Raw genomic sequence first — 21,754 nt, 5'->3', positions numbered from 1 at the left:
ATCCTCAACATCACTAATTATCAGAGAAATGCAAATCAAAACCACAGTGAGGTACCATCTCACACCAGTCAGAATGGCTGCTATTGAAAAGTCTACAAACAATAAATGCTGGAGAGGGTGTGGAGAAAAGGGAACCCTCTTACACTGTTGGTGGGAATGCAAACTAGTACAGCCACTATGGAGAACAGTGTGGCGATTCCTTAAAAAACTGGAAATAGAACTGCCATACGACCCAGCAATCCCACTGCTGGGCATTCACACCAAAGAAACCAGAACTGAAAAAGATACATGTACCCCAATGTTCATTGCAGCACTGTTTACAATAGCCAGCACATGGAAGCAATCTAGATGTCCATCAGCAGACAAATGGGTAAGAAAGCTGTGGTACATATACACAATGCAATATTACTCAGCTATTAAAAAGAATGCATTTGAATCAGTTCTAGTGAGCTGGATGAAACTGGAGCCTATTATACAGAACTAAATAAGTCAGAAAGAAAAATACCAGTACAGTATATTAATGCATATATATGGAATTTAGAAAGATGGTAACAATGACCCTATATGCAAGACAGCAAAAGAGACACAGATGTAAAAAACAGATGTTTGGACTCTGTGGGAGAAGGTGAGGGTGGGATGATTTGAGAGAATAGCATTGAAACATGTATATTATCATATATGAAATAGATCGCCAGTCCAGGTTCTATGCATGAGACAGGGTGCTCAGGGCTGGTGCACTGGGATAACCTTGAGGGATGGGATAGGGAGGGAGGTGGGAGGGAGGGTCAGGATGGGGAACACATGTACACCCATGGCTGATTCATGTGAATGCATGGCAAAAACCACCACAATATTGTAAAGTAATTAGCCTCCAATTAAAAGAAAAAAGAAAAAAAAAGTGAAAGGAGAGTAAAAAAGTTGCCTTAAAACTCAACATTCAAAAAACTAAGATCATGGCATCTGGTCCCATCACCTCATGGGAAATAGAAGAGAAAAAAGTGGAAGCAGTGACAGACTTTCTTTTCTTGGGTTCAAAATCACTGTAGACAGTGACTGTAGCCACAAAATTAAAATATGCTTGCTTCTTGAAAGAAAAGCTATGACAAACCTAGACGGCATATTAAAAAGCAGAGACATTACCTTGCCGACAAAGGTCCATCTAGTCAAAGCTATGGTCTTTCCAGTAGTCATGTATGGGTGTGAGAGTTGGACCATAAAGAAGGCTGAATGCCAAAGAACTGATGCTTTTGAACAGTGGTGCTGAAGAAGACTCTTGAGAGTCCCTTGGGCAGCAAATCAAACTAGTCAATCCTAAAAGGAAATCAAGCTGGAATACTCATTGGAAGGACTGACAGTGAAGCTGAAGTCCAATACTTTGGCCACATGCTATGAAGAGCCAACTCATTGGAAAAGCCCCTGATGCTGGAAAGATTGAGGGCAGGAGGAGAAGGGGATGACAGAGGATGAAATGGTTGGAGGGCATCATCAACTCAATGGACATGAGTTTGAGCAAATGCCAAGAGATCATAAAAGACAGGGAAGCCTGGTATCTTGCAGTCCACGGGGTTGCAAAGAGTTGAACACAACTAAGTAACTGAAGAACAACAACAACGGTAGTTTTATGGGTTTGCAAACTGAGTATTTAAGCAGATAACCTAATGCTGCCCCTAGAGAAAGAGATGTTCCTGGTTGTAAGCTCCATTTGACCCACCTCTGAGCTGAAAGGCTAGGAGCTGATCAGATACAAATTGGGCCCTTCATTTTTGACTAGTAGGCTGCCTCCTACATCTACTACATTGCATTTGTTAGTACTGTTTGACTCACAAGCGAAAGAACTCCAACTTGAACCAGATTAAGCAAACAGGAGGTATATGATCAGGACACTAGAACCAGTGAAGATAGACAGACTCTCCCCCTTCAATACTAAAGTCAAACAATTAGCAGAAATTTCACCAATATCAACCAAACATGGGGAGGGCAGCTAATGAACGAGAAAGAAGTTTCTGATCTAACACAGCTCCCTAATATGACCTTTGGACCATATCACATCCAGCCATACCATCACCCTCCCCTGGTCCCCCACAGATGCAGTAACAGGGAATCAAAAAAATCCTAAACTTCAGCTCCTTTATTTTCAACCAGGAGAGAATGGATTGAGGGTATATCTTCATATTTTCCCTCTTCTTATTGAGAGGGAATAAGAACGGCTCCCAACAGAAGAGGAGAGAATAGAAAATAGATGGACGGATGAAATAGGAAGAGACACCCAGGGCCCATTTTCTCTGCTAGAAATGAAAGCTTCAGGACCCTCCAGTGAATCTAGGTCCTAGAGGGTGGGGATGGAATACTCTGGAGCTCTAACACATGGGAATGTGATCCACTCCAACTAACTGGGGTGAATTATCATAAAGTACATTTGACAAAATTAACAGACAAAACAAAGCATAGGCTTTCTGGTGGAGATTTCCCACATCTTCAGCCCCATCTTCCCTCTTTTTTTTACCCATTCTCAAAGGATAAAAAAAAAAAAAAGGTGGAAAGAAAACAAGATACCTATCCTTTAAACAACACAGAATAGACGATGATTAGGTTTCAGACACAGGGGAAGGAAAGGGTCGAGAGGAATTCATCCATGTGGAATTCATCCACATGACATGAGAGTAGATATCATTTGGAAAATCTTCTCGGAGTAAGCCTAAGTATACCAATAAAATGAAAAGAGATGACAAGAAAGCTTCCACACAAGCTACGGCAAAGGAGGAGGGAGAAATGTGAGGGGAAAAGGGAGAAAAGGAGGAAGGAAGAGGGAGGAAAGAAGAAAGAGAGGGATTGTCCAGTGGGAGAGGGATCCTGAGGTGCATCCTAGCCAGGCGCTCACATGGCAGGACCTCAGCTGAGTTTTCTCATTGCTTCATCTCTCTCAGTTCCTGCCCACCTCTGAGCAGGCTTCCCCTACCTTCCCACTTGTGAGACACCCAATATCCTTCTGATCAATTCCTCTTCTACTTAAATTAACCAAAGTTGGGTTTTGTTGTTTGAAATCACGAATCTAAATTGATACAGATGGTGAGCAATTAATCCATTTAAACAGAAAGCTAAGATAAGTAACTGAGGGAATTCACAGGTGTAGATGTTACAGAACTTGCCAATATATAATAAAATAATATGACCAAGAAAAACAGAGGGGGATGTGGAGAAAGAAGTGGGAGTGTTAATTCCCTCACCTTTCCTAGCAGGGAATTAATAGGTACTAATTAAAATGGAAATATCATTTTAAAAACATAATGACTCATAAGGTTTCTCATAATCATTTTATAAATCTTAGGGTGATACTCGGAGAAGGCAATGGCACCCCACTCCAGTACTCTTGCCTGGAAAATCCCATGGACGGAGGAGCCTGGTAGGCTGCAGTCCACGGGGTCACTAAGAGTCGGATATGACTGAGCGACTTCCCTTTCTCTTTTCACTTTCATGCATTGGAGAAGGAAATGGCAACCCACTCCAGTGTTCTTGCCTGGAGAATCCCAGGGATGGGGGAGCCTGATGGGCTGCTGCCTATGGGGTCGCACAGAGTCGGACACAACTGAAGTGACTTAGCATAGCATAGCATAGGGTGATACTTTAGGGGATGCAGGTGAGGAAGTTTAAGTTCAGAAATGATAACTGACTTAACCAATATCTAACAGCTGGTTCATTCAAAACTTCAGCAAATGTGCCTCCTAGATGCTAAGCATTATGCTAAGTGTTGGGCTCACTATGGAGGACAATCCAGCATGGTTCCTGCCTTCACGGGGCTGACAGTCTAGTGGGAGAGCCAGACATAAACAAGAACAAAGGCATAAATATGAAATCACCACTGTGATCAATGCTGTGAGGGCAAAGAGCAGCATGCTATGTAAGAGAATAACAGAGGTGGAGACACACTTGATAAAGGGTGGCCAAGACCCTCTTGTCTATAGGAGGGGAGACATGTACAAAGAGACTTCACAGTTGAGAAGGAACCAGCCTAACAAAGACTGAAGGGAAGATAATCCCAGACAGAGGAACAGCGTGTATCAAAACCCCAAGGAAAGTGTGTAGGCACCAATATCTTGTAAACAAAAGAAATTTATTTCTTAAGTTCTGGAGGCTGAAGTCCAAGAGCAAGGTGCTGACGGATTTTGTATCTGGTGAGAGCCTGCTTCCTGGCTCCAGACGACTGTGTCCTCCCATGGCAGAAAAGATGGGGGAGCTCTTCAGAGACCTAATCACCTCCCAAAGACCCCATCTCCTAGTAACATCATGGTAGGGGTTAGAGTTTCAACGTATGAAATCGAAAGAACACAAATATACAAACTATAGCCATTCACCTCTGGCCCTCCAAAATTTATGTTCTTCTCACATGAAAATAGATTCATTACATCTCAACAGCCCCGGAGTTTCAACTCATTCCAGCAACAACCTTAAAGTCTAAAGTTCAAAGTCGCATCTAAATATCATCTAAATTAGACATGGGTAAGATTCAAGGCATGATTCATCTTGAGGAAAATTACTCTTCATATGAGAACCTGTGAAATTAAACAAGTTGTATGGCTCCAAAATATAATGGTGGGACAGGCATAGGATAGACATTTCTATTCCAAAAGGGTGAAACAGGAAAGAATAAAGTGTTAATGGGTCCGAAATAAGTCCAAACTGCCAAGCAAACTCCATCAGATCTTCAGTTCAGTTCAGTTCAGTTCAGTCGCTCAGTCGTGTCTGATTCTTTGTGACCCCATGGACTGCAGCACGCCAGGCCTCCCTGTCCATCACCAACTCCCACAGTTTACTCAAACTCATGTCCATTGAATTGGTGATGCCGTCCAACCATCTCATCCTCTGTCGTCCCCTTCTCCTCCTGCCCTCAATCTTTCCCAGCATCAGGGTCTTTTCAAATGAGTCAATTCTTTACATCAGGTGGCCAAAGTATTTCAGTTTTGAATATTCAGCTGAATATTTCAGTTTCAGCTTCAACATCAGTTCTTCCAATGAACACCCAGAACTGATCTCCTTTAGGATGGACTGGTTGGATCTCCTTGCAGTCCAAGGGACTCTCAAGAGTCTTCTCCAACACCACAGTTCAAAAGCATCAATTCTTCGGCACTCAGCCTTCTTTATAGTCCAACTCTTACATCCATACATGACCACAGGAAAAACCATAGCCTTGACTAGACGAAACTTTGTTGGCAAAGTAATGTCTCTGCTTTTGAATATGCTATCTAAGTTGGTCATAACTTTCCTTCCAAGGAGTAAGCATCTTTTAATTTCATGGCTGCAGTCACCATCTGCAGTGATTTTGGAATCCCCCAAAATAAAGTCTGCCACTGTTTCCCCATCTATTTCCCATAAAGTGATGGGACCAGATGCCATTATCTTAGTTTTCTAAATGTTGAGCTTTAAGCCAACTTTTTCACTCTCCTTTTTCACTTTCATCAAGAGGCTTTTTAGTTCTTCTTCATCTTAAAGCTCAAAAATAATCCTCTTTAGCACAATTCTCTGTGCCCCAGGCCTATTGAAACAGAAGTCCTACCTTTCAAACCCACTAGGGCAAGAGTCCCACCTTCTGGACCCACTGGGGGAGTGATCCACCCTGATCTGAAATTCTGTCCTGCAGGGGTGGGGACTCCCAGGTTCTGGATGGCCCTATCCCCATGGCTTTAGGCAGAGGTCAGCTGGCCTGCTGAAAGTAAGGCAATGGTTCTCCCTTTTGAAACGAAGGAAACAGTCCTAAAGATCTCTGTCACCTTTGAGGTCATTTCCCCTTCATCTTAAAGGATAACACCTGGCCTCTGTCTAGATGGCTGATGAGGTCCGTGTTGCAACCCTTACTAATCTCCTTATCCAATGGTCAATTGGATATACCCTTAGAGTTCTTTCCTGAACACGCTTTCTCACTTTTTCTGATATGGATAGGCTGAGAATTGTCCAAATCTCTAAGTCTAGTTCCTTTCTCCTTAACAATTCCATCTTCCATTCATTTCTCTCTTCTGGCATTTACTATCAGCAGTCAGGAAGGGTTGAGCCATACCTTCAATACTTTGCTTAGAAATCACTTCAGCTAAATGATTGCGAATCATTTACATGGCTCAGTGGTAAAGAATCTACCTGCAATGCTGGAGACGTGCGTTCAATCCCTGGATCAGGAAGATACCCTGGAGAAGGAAAGGACAACCCACTCTAGTATTCTTGCCTGGGAAATCCCATGGACAGAAGAGCCTGGCGGGCTACAGTCCATGGAGTTGTAGAAGAGTCAGACACAACTTAGCAACTAAACAACAACAATCCGTGCAGGGCAGGCTTGTATGGACATGGAACAGTGTTCAGTTTTTATTCCAAAAGAACAGAAAGTCTCTAAATAGTCTTTATCAGAGAAATGGAAGGATGAAATCTACATTGTGTAATCCACTGTGGCAGCTGGGTAGAAAGTGGTTTGGAGAGCTGCAAGAATATAATTAGAAAGACAGGTTAGGAACAAGTGGCCTAGAAGTGAAGTTATATTGGTTGCACTTTGTTGATGGCAGTAGAAATGGAGAGATGTAGCCTAATTGCAAAAATATTTTGGAAGTCAAGTCCAAATGTGATGTATTAGATATGGAAGGTAAGGCAGAGAAAAAAAAATCAAGAAAAATCCTGAACTTCCCTGGTGGTCCAGGGGTTATGAACCTGCCTGCCAATGCAGGGAACACGGGTTCAATCCCTGGTCCAGGAAGATTCAATATGCCAAGGGGCAACTAAGCCCACATGCCACAGCTACTCAAGTCCATGTGCCCTACAGCCCATGCTCTGCAACAAGAGAAGCCACTAAAATGAGAAGTCCATGCATTGCTAATAGCCCCCATTCGGCACAACTAGAGAAAGCCCATGAGTAGCAACAAAGACCCAGTGCAGCCAAAAATATTAAATAAATAAACTTAAAAAAAAAAAAAAGACTAACTCCCAGGTTTTTCAGCTGGTTTACTATGTATTACCATTTCCTGACATGGTAAAGAGTTTGAGATAAATATTTTGAGAAGTGGCTATAAAGAATTATAGACATTTCATGACTAAGATCTATGCAAAACATCCAAGTAGAGATGTCAGATCTTCATCAGTTCTGAAGTTCAGAAGAGAAAGTGGAGCTGGAATCATCATCACTCTATCAGCTCAGTTCAGTTCAGTCACTCAGTCGTGTCAGACTCTCTGTGACCCCATGAATTGCGGCACGCCAGGCCTCCCTGTCTATCACCATCTCCCAGAGTTCACTCAAACTCACTTCCATTGAGTCAGTGATGCCATCCAGCCATCTCATCCTCTGTCATCCCCTTCTCCTCCTGCCCCCAATCCCTCCCAGCATCAGAGTCTTTTCCAATGAGTCAACTCTTCACATGAGGTGGCCAAAGTACTGGAGTTTCAGCTTTAGCATCATTCCTTCCAAAGAAATCTCAGGGCTGATCTCCTTCAGAATGGACTGGTTGGATCTCCTTGCAGTCCAAGAGACTCTCAAGAGTCTTCTCCAACACCACAGTTCAAAAGCATCAATTCTTCGACGCTCAACTTTCTTCACAGTCCAACTCTCACATGACCACTGGAAAAACCATACCCTTGACTAGACGGACCTTTGTTGGCAAAGTAATGTCTCTGCTTTTGAATATGCTATCTAGGTTGGTCATAACTTTTCTTCCAAGGAGTAAGCGTCTTTTAATTTCATGGCTGCAGTGATTTTGGAGCCCAGAAAAATAAAGTCGATACTGTTTCCCCATCTATTTCCCATGAAGTGATGGGACCAGATGCCATGATCTTCGTTTTCTGAATGTTGAGCTTTAAGCCAACTTTTTCACTCTCCTCTTTCACTTTCATCAAGAGGCTTTTTAGTTCCTCTTCACTTTCTGCCATAAGGGTATATAGATGGTATCTAAAAGCATGGGAATGGAGATGATGATGTGGAAAGATAGCATGGAAAAAAAGAGGGCCTATGACCAATTCCTAAGAAAATGTGATACTCAGACTGTATAAGAAGACAGATATAAAACTAGAAGGCAGTGTACCTCGTATTAAAGAGGAGTTTTTAACTTTGTTGACTTGCTGCTACTAAGCCAAACAAAATGAGGACTGAACAGGGTCCATCATATTAGGCAATCGATGAAAATGAAGAGTGTTTTTGGTGGAAATACAGAGACAAAAGACAGCCCCTTTGAGAAGTTTGACAATGATGAGAAGCAGAGAAATGGAGCAATTACAGGAGGAAGATTGGGTCAAGGAAGGAATTTGAGGAGGCTTCTATGCTTCATTAAGAAGAGGAGACAGTCAGGTAGGGAAAGAGGAAAAGGCACAGAGATAGCAAGTACAGGAAGTACATGACAGAGGGAGAGCCAGGATGATGCAGACACAGAAAGGTCTGTAGATACCATAAGGGAAAGATAAAGGAGATCTCATTTGATGGCTTCTATTTCTCCAAGAAGATAATTTCACCAGCTGACAACTACTTGGAAAAAAATGGAGGAAGGGTTGGGAAGTCTGGGTATCAAGCGAGTCATAAAATGTCACTGGGAAAGTAGGAAAGCAAGCGTATTTCATGTTAAGGTAAGACCACCACAGGTACAAGGTAGCAATGCCCAAGTATTCAGGTGTAAGGCTAGAGAAGGCAAATGCTTGGGTTCATCCAAGGTCAGAATTTTACCACGTAAGAGTAACAAAAGATGAAAGAATCAAGGGAATTCACGATATCTATTAGACGGTGATCACAATGATGTGCCGTGGAATCTAAGTTAGATAATGAGGGAAGGAAAGGGCAGGAGGGCTCCGCAAGATACAGAGAAAGGAGTTTGATCAGTGGACCAGCCATCTCAATGACAGCAATGAAATGTTACAGCAGGGAATCAGGCAAAACAAATGGAAGTATAGGAGGTTTCAGTTAAGGAGTGGGATGAGTGGAGCAGTCATTTTGGAATGTTGCAATATTTGAAGATGAGTAGTATGGCAGCTGCAATGGGATGGAGATGAAAGTCATTGGCTCAGATGTCGGATGGATCAGCTCTTAGAAGCTGAAGTCATCAATGATGACAAGCATAGGGGTGACCAGAAAGACCACTGGACAAAAGACTTCAGGAAGTGAGTAGGAATGGTGGAGCTAAGATGAAAGGGCAGGCACATAGCACCAGGTCCAGCATCAGTACCTCTTCACCAAGTGTTTCCTTGTTTGGCTTCTGCTCCTAGAACTCCCCTGCCTTTTACTGCTGAGGAGCTCCATTTGATTTCCTCCAGTTTCATGCTCACAGGTGAGCTTGAGATGAGGCGACAGTGGGATAAAGATGAGGAGACAGTGGGATATACAGACATCAACTCTGACTCAATATATGTGGGGACCAGAAAAATCAAGTTATATTTGTTCCCCATGGAGAGTCCTCATTAGGGGGTCATGGCCACTCGAATCAGAATGGAGACAACTCAGATAAGGCTGTAAGGTCTACCAATGGGAGTGCTCTGCCTAGGGGGAAGAAAGGAAGACCGGGATAGCCGACAGAGGGACCAAGACAGGAGACAGAGGGAAGAACAGAAAATATACATTAAATCAGCACCTACTATGTGCCAGACTTGTGAATAGCTCTCCAAGTCACACTCTGCACAGCAGCACCACATTCAAAGTGTAAACACCACAGATTTGACTATTTAGTCTGACAATTTTTTGGCAGACAGTAGTGTTACGGAATGAACTGTGTCCCTTGTAAATGCGTACGTTGGAGTCCTAACCCACTGTAACTGTATTTGGAGATAGGGCCTTTATCAAGGTAATTTAAGTTAAATAAGATCAAAAGGATGGAGCCCTAAACCCACAGGACTGGCGTCCTTACAAGAGGAGGAAGAGACAGCAATGGTGTATGCACACAGTGAGTCCATGTGAGGACAGGGTGAGAAGGCGGCCGTCGGCAAGCTAAGAGGAGAGGCCTGAGGAGAAATCAACCCTGTCAGCACCTGGATCGTGACTCTATAGGCTGCAGAACTATGAGAAATAAGCTCTTGCTGTTTAAAAGCCACCCAACATGTGATATCCTGCCATGGTTCTGGGAAATTAATGTAAGCAGTAAAGTGTTTTGTTCTAATTATTAGTAAATTAGGAAGATTCTTTAATAGGCAGAAGTCAAACCACTTGGAGAAGGGTTTGATTTTTGCAATTCATATAAAGATGTCATATAGGCCAGCAGTGACTCTGAGAGTCACTATGCCAGATGCTTTCTTCTTTTATGCTATCTCATTTAATCAATATATAACTTTCCAAAATAAAAGTGTGAAGATGAAGACAACAAGACTCAAAGGAGTTCAGTCAACCAAGCTCTGGTAAGAAGCTGAGCTAAAATTTGTATCTAGATCAGCCTATTCCAAAACTCACTTGTCTCCCACTCCACTATACTGTCACCCATTACAGATCCTCATTATTAAAGAGATGCTACCAACATCAATTGCACTTTTACTCTGCCTCAGACACTCTGCTAGATGCTTCCCCATACAATAATTAAGTAGGCCCAGTTAACCCTGTGTGGAAAACTCAGCAGTGGCCACAGGACTGGAAAAGGTCAGTTTTCATTCCAATCCCAAAGAAAGGCAATGCCAAAGAATGCTCAAACTACTGCACAATTGCACTCATCTCACACACTAGTAAAGGAATGCTCAAAATTCTCCAAGCCAGGCTTCAGCAATACATGAACTGTGAACTTCCAGATGTTCAAGCTGGTTTTAGAAAAGGCAGAGGAACCAAAGACCAAATTGCCAACATCCGCTGGATCATCGAAAAAGCAAGAGAGTTCCAGAAAAACATCTATTTCTGCTTTATTGACTATGCCAAAGCCTTTGACTGTGTGGATCACAATAAACTGTGGAAAATTCTGAAAGAGATGGCAATACCAGACCACCTGATCTGCCTCTTGAGAAACCTGTATGCAGGTCAGGAAGCAACAGTTAGAACTGGACATGGAACAACAGACTGGTTCCAAGTAGGAAAAGGAGTACGTCAAGGCTGTATATTGTCACCCTGCTTATTTAATTTATATGCAGAGTACATCACGAGAAACTCTGGGCTGGAAGAAGCACAAGCTGGAATCAAGACTGCCGGGAGAAATATCAATAACTTCAGATATGCAGATGACACCACCCTTATGGCAGAAAGTGAAGAGGAACTACAAAGCCTCTTGATGAAAGTGAAAGTGGAGAGTGAAAAAGTTGGCTTAAAGCTCAACATTCAGAAAACGAAGATCATGGCATCTGGTCCCATCACTTCATGGGAAATAGATGGGGAAACAGTGGAAACAGTGTCAGACTTTATTTTTCTGGGCTCCAAAATCACTGCAGATGGTGACTGCAGCCATGAAATTAAAAGATGCTTATTTCTTGGAAGAAAAGTTATGACCAACCTAGATGGCATATTCAAAAGCAGAGACATTACTTTGCCAACAAAGGTCCTTCTAGTCAAGGCTATGGTTTTTCCAGTGGTCATGTATGGATGTGAGAGTTGGACTGTGAAGAAAGCTGAGTGTCGAAGAATTGATGCTTTTGAACTGTGGTGTTGGAGAAGACTCTTGAGAGTCCCTTGGACTGCAAGGAGATCCAACCAGTCCATTCTGAAGGACATCAGCCCTGAGATTTCTTTGGAAGGAATGATGCTAAAGCTGAAACTGCGGTACTTTGGCCACCTCATGCGAAGAGTTGACTCATTGGAAAAGACTCTGATGCTGGGAGGGATTGGGGGCAGGAGGAGAAGGGGATGACAGAGGATGAGATGGCTGGATGGCATCACTGACTCGATGGACATGAGTCTGAGTGAACTCCGGGAGTTGGTGATGGACAGGGAGGCCTGGCGTGCTGTGATTCATGGGGTCGCAAAGAGTCGGACAAGACTGAGCAACTGAACTGAACTGAACTGAGACATAAGGAAGGGCTTCTCTGGTAGCTCAGTGGTAAAGAATCCACCTGCCAATGTGGGAGATGCAAGAAATGTGGTTTCGATCCCTGGGTTGGGATGATCCCCTGGAAAAGGAAATGGCAACCCACTCCTGTATTCTTACCTGGGAAATCCCATGGACAGAGGAGCCTGGCAGGCTACAGTCCATGGGGTTGCAGAAGAGTTGGACCTTACTGAGTGACTAAACAACAACAAAGATAAGGAAGCAGAGAAGTGAAGTGACTTGCCCTAGACCACACAGTTTGGCAAGCCGTAACCTGTCTGTTTAGTGCTCCTTTTCCCCCCTCTTCACCTCATACGCCACCACTGAACATAACTGCTGCTCAGATGTAGGATTTTCCAGGCAATCCAAAAACACAAAATAGCCCTTCTCCTGCTCATCATAGTATTCATATCCTTTTAGCAAAAACAACATCATCCAAAGTCATTTACAGGGACTCCCCTAGTGGTCCAGTGGTTAAGAATCTCTCTGCCAGTGCAGGGGACAGGCATTCAGTCCCTGGTCCAAAGACAGATCCCACATGCCATGGGGCAACTAAGCCTATGCACCACAACTACTGAGACCCTGTGCTGCAACTACTGAAGCCCGAGCGCCAAGAGGTCATGCTCTACAAGAGAAGCCACTACAATAAGAAGCCTGTGTACCACAACAAAGAGTAGCCCTGGTTCACTGCAACTAGAGAAAGCCTGTGCACCACAAAGAAGACCCGGCACAGCTAAATAAATAAATAAATATTAAAAGTCATGTGCAAAGTAGATACGGTAGCAATTGTCTGATAATGCATTTGTTCCCCAAAAGTAAACAGATGAAGATCAAGTTGAGTTAAGCAGCAGTTGCAATTCATTGAACAAATTTCTAGCTCTTTTGCTTGATGTATGTAGTTTTTATTTGGTTGAATTATGAATTTTATTCTAAAGATTAATTTGGCCCTCTATAAAGAGCATAAGAATTAATATTCAGCCAAGATATGAATCTTTTTTCATTTTAGTGGAAATCAATTTGTTAAAATATTGTTGAGTGTAATTTGTTACTTATTCACTCCCACTTTCCTGCTCAAGTTGAGGTATTTGGAAAAATCTACATAAACACTTTGTCAATACTACCAAGATTTATCTTGCCAAGTTCCTATAATTGTTATCTTTAAAAGCACTCTGAATTATGCTATGTGATGTTAGATTTTATTGAACTTACATAATAAAGAAATGATCAATTAGAAAAAAAATCACAAGGATTTTTGTCTCCAGCAGGCAGTATGTAGAAGTGACTTCTAGGTCATTTGATCAAAGAGATGCAACCAAAACACTGGATGTAGGGCTCTACAACTTGCCTAGTTGGTTCGGAAGCATTTCCACATATCCTTTAACAAATCTCCCACGGTGGTCACTAAGCAGATGCTGCTGACATTACCACCCAGCCAGAGCCTTCGACTTAGGCTTTATTCAGGTCTCCTCTTCCCATCCCTCCCTTCTCCTCCTCTGTTGTCTCTTTTTTCCAGGGCTCCCACATCAAAGTACTACTTAAATAACGGAAGTATTGTCTCACAGTTTGGGAGGACAGAAGTTGGAAATCAAACTGTTGCCAAGGTGATGGCCTGCTGAAAGTGCTAGAGAAAGACCTGTTCTAAGTCTCCCACCTCAAGTCCGGTGGTTTGCTGACAATCTTTGGTGGTCCTAGGCCTGTAGACACATAACCCTAAGCTCTGCCTTCCTGTTCATATGGCATTCTCTCTGTTTGCATATCTCCACACAACATTTCCTTTAAGGCTTCCCCAGTGGCTCAGCCATAAAGAACCCACCTGTGAAACCAGTCATATTGGACTAGGGCCCACCCTACACCAATATAACCTCATATGAATTAATTATATCTCCAAAATCCCTGTTTCCAAATAAGTCACAGTCTAAGGTACTCAAGGTTAGAACTTCAGCACATGAATTCTGGAGGACACAATTCACCCCATAACATTCCCCTACTCCCTCAGTATATAAGCATGCTCTACTAATCCTTTCTCATAAATAAAACTAAAGAATAATAATGGCCCCTACCATAACCTGAATTCTTTCCATCCTTTCACAGCCAGCTTCTCAAAAGAGTCATCTCTCAATTTCTTCATCCATCTATTCCTAAACCCACTGTAATCTGGCTGGGCACCCCGTGTTCTCAGGGAGGCTGCCAACAACTGTCTAACCTTTAAACATCTTTCTTTTTAACCCTGATCTTGCTAAACCTCTTTGTGGCTTTTCAACCTGTGAAGCACGTCCTTCAGGAACTGTATCCTTTCTCAGTGTCACCATCACTAACCAGAGCTTCTCCTGCCCGTGGGCACTCTCCACTGAAACCTCTGGAAGCATTCTGGTAGTACCATTCTTAGGTCACCTCTCTTCTCTCCACTCTCTGTCACTCACCCATCTTGTGTCATCACCCACCTCCTGTCCTTTGATGTTTTAAGCCCATGGATCTAGCACACTTCTCCCCTGAGTTCTAGGACATCCCAAGGATTTACTTTCCACCTCCTTCTTCATTTCAATATGCAACTATGTGATTGCTTGTGACATTAAAAGTATTTTCTTAAACACTTACTAAACAGGTTTTTTTTTCCCAGCAAAATTGATGTTAAGTATGTTCATCATTCTGTTAAACTATGATATTGGAAGGATGATTTTTTTCTACTCAGAAGGGCTCCTCATATAATAAAGATAATAACTTTTATAAGATTGCATATCTTGGTCCAAGTTTACATGTCTTTCAATTGGGTATTATATTTTTAATCATATACAAGCTCTTAATTAAAATTTAATAAAATCAATCAACTGTTCCTATTTCTACTTTAGAGTTATGCTTTAAAAACCTTTTACCATCCTAAGATATTTCTTTTCTTTCTAATATTTTATGGAGCTAAGTTTTTACATGAAAATCTCCTCCAAATGGAATTTACTTTGATGTAAGCAATGAGAAAATACCTTGTCATTCTTTTTTCCTAAAGAATTAGAAAATGACAGAACAAATTAATTTTTAAATATCCATCCAGTCACTTTCTCACTGATTCTGTTTTCCTTTACCCAACTGGAAGTAATCTGATTCTTATCTTCTAATCTAATCTCCTGCCTAATGAGAAGAGCTGACTCAGTGAAAAAGACCCTGATGCTGCGAAAGATTGAAGGCAAAAGGAGAAGGGGACGGCAGAGGATGAGATGGTTAGATAGCATCACTGTAATGGACATGAGTTTGAGCTAACTCTGGGAGAGACTGAAGGACACAGAAGCTGGGTGTGCTGCAGTCCATGGGGTCACAAAGAGTCAGACATGGCTTAGGGACTGAACAACTGCTGCCTAATCCCTGGTCAACTACTGTTTTAATATTTGTAATCTCACAATGTGTTTTCAAATTACTAGGTTAAGTTCCCACTTTCTATTCTACTTTTTTTTTGTAATTTTGTTGGTTATCCTAGTACTTTTTATCTTTCAGCTAAAAGGAGGGCAACAGAGAGACAGAGAGAGACAGAGAGAGACACACTCAGACAGAGAAGGTAGAGAGGACACTGAAGAAAACTGACTATTTTCATTCTTCCTCAGCCTGATTCCTCCAGCTGAAGAACTTCAGATTCCATCAACATTTAATGAACACACTGTGACCCAGGGGCATTCACACAAGTAATGTCTGTTCCTTCTCCTTAGTGTCAATACCTAACTTTTAATCCATTTCCATTTTTTTACACATTAAAACCCAAATATTATAGACTAGGCTTTTATGTTTTCAGGATTAAGAAATAAATTTATTCAAGCAAAGAACATTCTAAGGACTGATATTCCTAGATATCTTGATTTCTTGAGGAAAAAGATATTGACAAACATATCTTAATATCAGGGGTTCACATCTAGCAACCCAGTATGTAGGCAAGCACAATTAGTATTATTTTATGGCTATCAAAATTCTGAGGGTTCATTAGGTAATTTTTTTAAAGTTACTTCAGATGGTAAATATCCATCCCCAGAAGAACCCCAAGATGCTGATCTGCAAAGGTTCCAAACCCCAGAGCATTAGGAACGACTTTCATATGTGGTCACAGGATGACAGGCTCACGTGAAGACAATTTCACAAAGGCACAGAGGCTGTGAAATTTCTGTCACCAAGATCTGGACCACGTCTGGAGAATTCCAGACAAACCACCCTTCCCTTCCTGGGAGAATGGCTCCATGCAGCCACAAAAGGGCTGGCCTTGAGGCTGACAGATCCATTTCCCAAGCTCAGCTCTCCTAGTCGGGGTCAATCATTTTACTTTCTGTGACTCAGTTTATCTGTGGAACGTGAAATAATGCCAGATTCTGGGTGGCGGTGGAGATTAAAACACCTAATGCATATAAAATGAACGTTCAACACAGAGGCTAGCAGAGAGCAAGCTTCCTTTCAATAATGACATACTTTTACTGAGGTTTTGAGTTTTAAAGATTTATGTCTTTTTAAATCAATCGCATTAAAAACACACACCCTATCATATTGTTGTCACTTAGTCAATGTAGCCAATAACTTAATAATACCTTAAAAATACCTCTGTGAGATAATGAATTTAAAAATTCATGAAAATATTTTAAAATATCAATTTTTTAAAATTCCGACATTAGATTTTTTTCCTACTCAAAAAAGTAATGCAAAAGGCAAGAGGCAAAAATGACAAGTTCTATCTAAAATGTAAATTTACAGCTTATGTTTTTAAAGCTCAGTTTTGCACTGCACAAGGAATCCCCATCTTGACTACATGTGTTCTTAAAGATGGATGTGAACAATCCACTTGTTTTGAACAGCCTTCTATCCCCACCCAACTGAAAAGTATTATAATTTCCCTACATAATCCTCCCCCGTAATTTCGCCCTTTTACTTTGTAGTTAACACAAAGGAACAACCAAACTGGTCTAAATGCAGATGGTCCAGCTGCATTTAGAGGTTCAGATTGACCGCCCCTGCCTTCATAGTCGTTTCCATGTTTGTCTTCTCAATGGAGTAAAATGTATGAGATACTCATTTCCTATTACTTTAATTTTTCCACTTGCCACTCATTTCTATGAATATCAAAAGTAATATAAAACAACAATTTTCAGAAGTTTTTGAAATAATGAGAACCTTTCTTTTAAAAATTTCTATCCAGAAGTCAAACACGTGAAGTAGACCAAAGTGAGGTTGCCCTGGTTAGAGCGAGGTGGGAGTCCTGGAGCCCTTCCAGGGACAACCACTCGCAGTCTGACAACAAAGGCCTCTGCCATTCTGGGATCTCTTGGATGGAACCTAAGTTGGATCATGTCAGACCTTGCTCAAGACCTTCCAAGTCCTGCCCATCACAGAGAGTTTGTTAAAACCTTGCCTGACTTGTTCTGGCCTCTGACCACTTCTCAGACTTTTATGTCCCAACACATTTTCCTTCCCACCCACCATCATCTCAATGCCCCATCCCACACCCACAACTGTGCTTACTATTCCTTGAACAAGTAAAACATACTCATTCCTCAGTTCTTTGGCATTTGCTGTACCCCCTGTGCAAAACCATGGTGGCTCAGTGATAAAGAATCTGCCTGCCAATATATATAATGCTTATTACTGCCAATGCAGGAGACACAGGTTCGATCCCTGAGTCGGAAAGGTCCCCTGGAGAAGGAAATGGCAACCCACTCCAGTATCCTTACCAGGAAAATCTCATGGACAGAGGAGCTTGACAGGCTACAGACAGTCCACAGGGTCACAGAAGAGTTGTGCATGACTTAGTGACTAAACAACTGTGCAAAATGCTCTTTACCCACAAAACCATGGCGTTTCTTCCCTTATTTCTTTCAGGTCTCTGCTAAAATGTTATCTCCTCAGAGAGGTCTTCTTGGCTGCCCTGTACCAAGTAGTATACCCTACTCTCATCACTCCCTATCGCTTGTCATTTTTTTTGTTCTTAGCACTTATATTATTGACATATTTCTCTCTTTATAATACATATATACTTGTTCACTGCCTGTGCCTCTCAGTTAAATGTGAGCTCATTAGGATAGGAAATTTGTTTTGTTCACCACCAGCTCATAAAAGAGCACTTGATAAACAGTGCTTATTGAGCTTAGTCGCTCAGTCATGTCCGACTTTTTGTGATCCCATGAACTGTAGCCAGCCAGGCTTTTCTGTCCACGAGGATTCTCCAGGCAAGAATACTGGAGTGGGTTGCTGTTTTCTTCTCCAGGGGATCTCCCCAACCCAGGAATCAAATAGGGGTCTCCTGCATTGCAGACAGATTATCAGCTGAGCTACAAGGGAAGCCCCATATTCAATTAGTACAATAAATATGTGCTGCTTGAATGAATGAATGGATGAGACACTTATGCATGGCTCATGAGGCAGTTTTAAAGTGCTATGCATAAGTCAATACTATTCTATAGACAAATATGGGAACTCTGTGAAAATTGGCATAAAAAAGGGACACTGGAGTGTCATATAGACAAATATGGGAACTTATGAAAATTGGCATAGAAAAGGGACACTTGGGTGTTATCATGTACATAACACCCAGGAGTACAAGTTGCTTGGATATCCAAAGTTTGTATCCTTGTCTTAGATGCAGGAGACACAGAGATGGGTTTGTGGATGGTGGAAATAAATCTCAGGAATGCAGATTAGTTTTACTCACAAGCTTCAGGAACTATCAAAAAGGATATGAGGACTTCCCTGGTGATCCAGTGGTTAAGAATTGGCCTGCCAATGCAGAGGACATGAGTTCAATCCCTGGTCCAGGAAGATCCTGCATGCCTCGGAGCACCTAAGCTGGTCCACCACAGTTCCCACAGCCCACTTGCCCAGAGCCCACGCTCCACCACAATAGTCACCGCCACGAGAAGCCTGTGCACTGCAACCAGACGGTGGCTCCCACTCACCACAGCTTAAGGAAGCCCGTGCACAGCAACGAAGACCCAGCACAGCCAATAAACAAATGAATAAAACTGTAAAGATAAAAGAATATGAGAATGACAGAAGCAAAGGCTACTGCTGGATGTTTCTGGCATCCACCATGATTCATGAAAACTCCAGTATGTCCAAAGGCTGCACAGAAAGGCTTCTTAATTCTACTTCACCCTCTTCCAGAAAGGTCATGTCAGTTCCCAGAAACAGTTATACCTGTACGTGTGCATGTGTGCATGCTAAGTAGCTTCAGTCGTGTCTGACTCTTGATGACCCTATGAACTGTAGCCTGCCAGGATTCTCTGTCCATGGAATTTCCCAGGCAAGAATACTGGAGTGGTTTGCCATGCCCTCCTCCAGGGAATCTTCCTGACCCAGGGATCAAACCCGTGTCTCTTACATCTCCTGCACTGGCAGGGGGGTTCTTTACCATTAGCGCCACCAGATAAGCCAAAGAGCAAGAAATGTGCTTATCATCCAGCTGCCTCACTGTGCCCTGATGTCCAAGCTCTCCATACTGAAATTCTTGCTGCACCTTTCTTACACAACATGTTTTTTTCCTTCATTTGTGCATCAAGACACAGAAATTTCCTTACATGTACACTTAGGGGCTTTTCAAGCACTGATCCAGCCCACCAAAGCACAAAGCTGATGACCACTTTAAAAAACATACCAAGAAATTCCATGGTGTAAGCAAAGGACTAGGCTCTGGACATGGCTTATTTTTCGGCTGCATCGTGCAGCTTGTGGGATTTTAGTTCCCTGTGACCAGGTATTGAACCTGGGCTCTCGGCAGTGAGAGTACAGTCCTAACCACTGGACTGCCAGGGAATTCCCTGGAAAATGACTTAAATTATCAAAAACTAAACAAAAACAAAAACAAAAAAAAACAACCCTGATCAACCAAAGGGTCCTGACATTCTCATAAATATTCACTTACCACAGGTTTTGCAGAGCAGGAAGCAGGTACAAAGAAAATGTATCCTGAGTCACTGGGAATAAGATGGGTTATTTTGGATATTATTATTACTACAACCCATGTTTAAACTGAATATGCTGCAGTCAGCCATTTTACTAGTGATAAATTAATGTTTTACATATTTTATAGATTCCCTGATACCTTGATCTTAAAGAATTTTTTATCTGCCTAGAACATCATTCTCCTCTTTACTCCTGTGTAACTCCTACCCATGCTTCAGGTCTCGGCTTCCCTCTTTCAGTACTCAAGGGGGTGCTGTCCCAGAACCCCTTTCCCACAACCCAGGAGACTGTCCCGGTACCCCCTCCCCATACAATCTTAATAAACCTGGCTTTTCCTTTAATGGTCTTAACTCATCTGTAATCAATGTGCATTTGATTGTGTAATACCTGCCCCCTTTTTAGACCACAGGTGGACAGGAGTCATGTTTGTATGGTTCACTGTTGTCTTCTCAACAGGTCATGGAGTAAGCGCTCAGTGGATCTGGTGAATAAAGGAATGAATGGAACACAGTGTGAACGATGCGCTACCACCACCATGGATCCTTACAACAGTCGGCTTCACTGGGGTAATGGGTTCTACAAGAATAAAGCAGCGATTCTTAGAGCAAGAGGAAGATCATTTTCTCATGGCTCTCATTCCCAGACCTCCCCCCATGGGGTAATTCAAATCCTTGCAAGCTCAGACAGCATCAAGAAGCTCATGTGGGGCTTCCCTGGTGGTTCAGTGGTAAAGAAAATCAGCCGGCCAGTGCAGAAGACATGGATTCAATCCGTGATGTGGCAAGAGCCTACATGCTGTGGAGCAACTAATCCTGAGCATCACAACCATTGAGCCTGTTATCTAGAGCCCAGGAGCTGCAACTACTGAAGTCCGTGTGTCCTAGAGCCTGTGCTCAGCAACAGGAGAAGCCCATGCACTGAAACTAGAGAGTAGCCCTGGAGTGATGCAACTAGAGAAAAACCCTAGCAGCAATAAAGACAGCCAACACAGCTAAAAATAAATAAAATTATTTTTAAAAAGAAGCTCATGTAGAATCTTGGGTTTGAGTTCTGATTAAAAGTTGACCTTAAGATTTTTGAAACATTGGTAGGAATGGTAGAAGTCAAGTCAACCATCACTTCAAAGCTTTAAGAAGACAATAAACAAACAGCAACCAAAAAAAAAAAAAAGCACCCAACAATGCTTTTCAATATCCGGAGGACCAAATGCAGCAATATCCTTGGCCCACGGTCATTCCTCCACTTCTCAGCAGTGAGAACTCCAGAGGACTGGCAGCCTTGGGAGCATCAGGGAGCAGCGGCCCCCAGTGAACACCACCTGCACTGATAATGATGAGTCCTTCAAGAGATGTCTTTGGCACTGGACCTGGATTATGGACAGCTAAAGCAGGAGAGAAAGAATACAGCAGACACCGAATGGTGTCTACAGCTGACATTCAAGTTGTGGGGCTCACCTTTGAGGACTCTAAGAAATACCTATTAGGAAAGACGGTTTCAGGGCAAGAGACTCTGCAGCATAAATGAGGGTAAGAACAGGAAATCTAAACTGATGCTGTGCTTCATTTCTAACTGTAAATTGTAAGATGGTGTGCTTGATAACCTTGAAGGATATCATTATACATTAGGCTCTCAGAGAAAGAAAGGAGAGGAATGATCAGAACAATGTATAACATGGAATGAGGGGATCCTGGCAGCAAAAACGGAGAAGGCAATGGCACCCTACTCCAGTACTCTTGCTTGGAAAATCCCATGGACGGAAGAGCCTGGTAGGCTGCAGTCCATGGGGTCGCTAAGAGTCGGACACAACTGAACGACTTCGCTTTTTCACTTTCATGCGTTGGAGAAGGAAGTGGCAACCCACTCCAGTGTTCTTGCCTGGAGAATCCCAGGAATGGGGGAGCCTGGTGGGC

The 21,754-nt window shown here is 42.5% G+C and overlaps 1 long non-coding RNA gene across 2 annotated transcripts in view; it reads right to left on the bottom strand.

Annotated features, from left to right (window-relative positions):
• The window catches only part of LOC139183626 (uncharacterized), a 97,870-nt gene extending 76,116 nt beyond the window's left edge, over positions 1-21,754 (bottom strand). For both annotated transcript variants that reach the window (XR_011567176.1, XR_011567177.1), the window contains exon 1: positions 1-21,754. This exon is cut by the window's left edge. This is a non-coding gene — a long non-coding RNA (uncharacterized lncRNA).

Source organism: Bos indicus, chromosome 6 (genome assembly GCF_029378745.1).
Source record: "Bos indicus isolate NIAB-ARS_2022 breed Sahiwal x Tharparkar chromosome 6, NIAB-ARS_B.indTharparkar_mat_pri_1.0, whole genome shotgun sequence".
NCBI classification, from domain to species: Eukaryota; Metazoa; Chordata; class Mammalia; order Artiodactyla; family Bovidae; genus Bos; species Bos indicus.
Note: the sequence above shows the minus strand (reverse complement) of the source record. Positions and strands in the feature narration are given on the sequence as shown.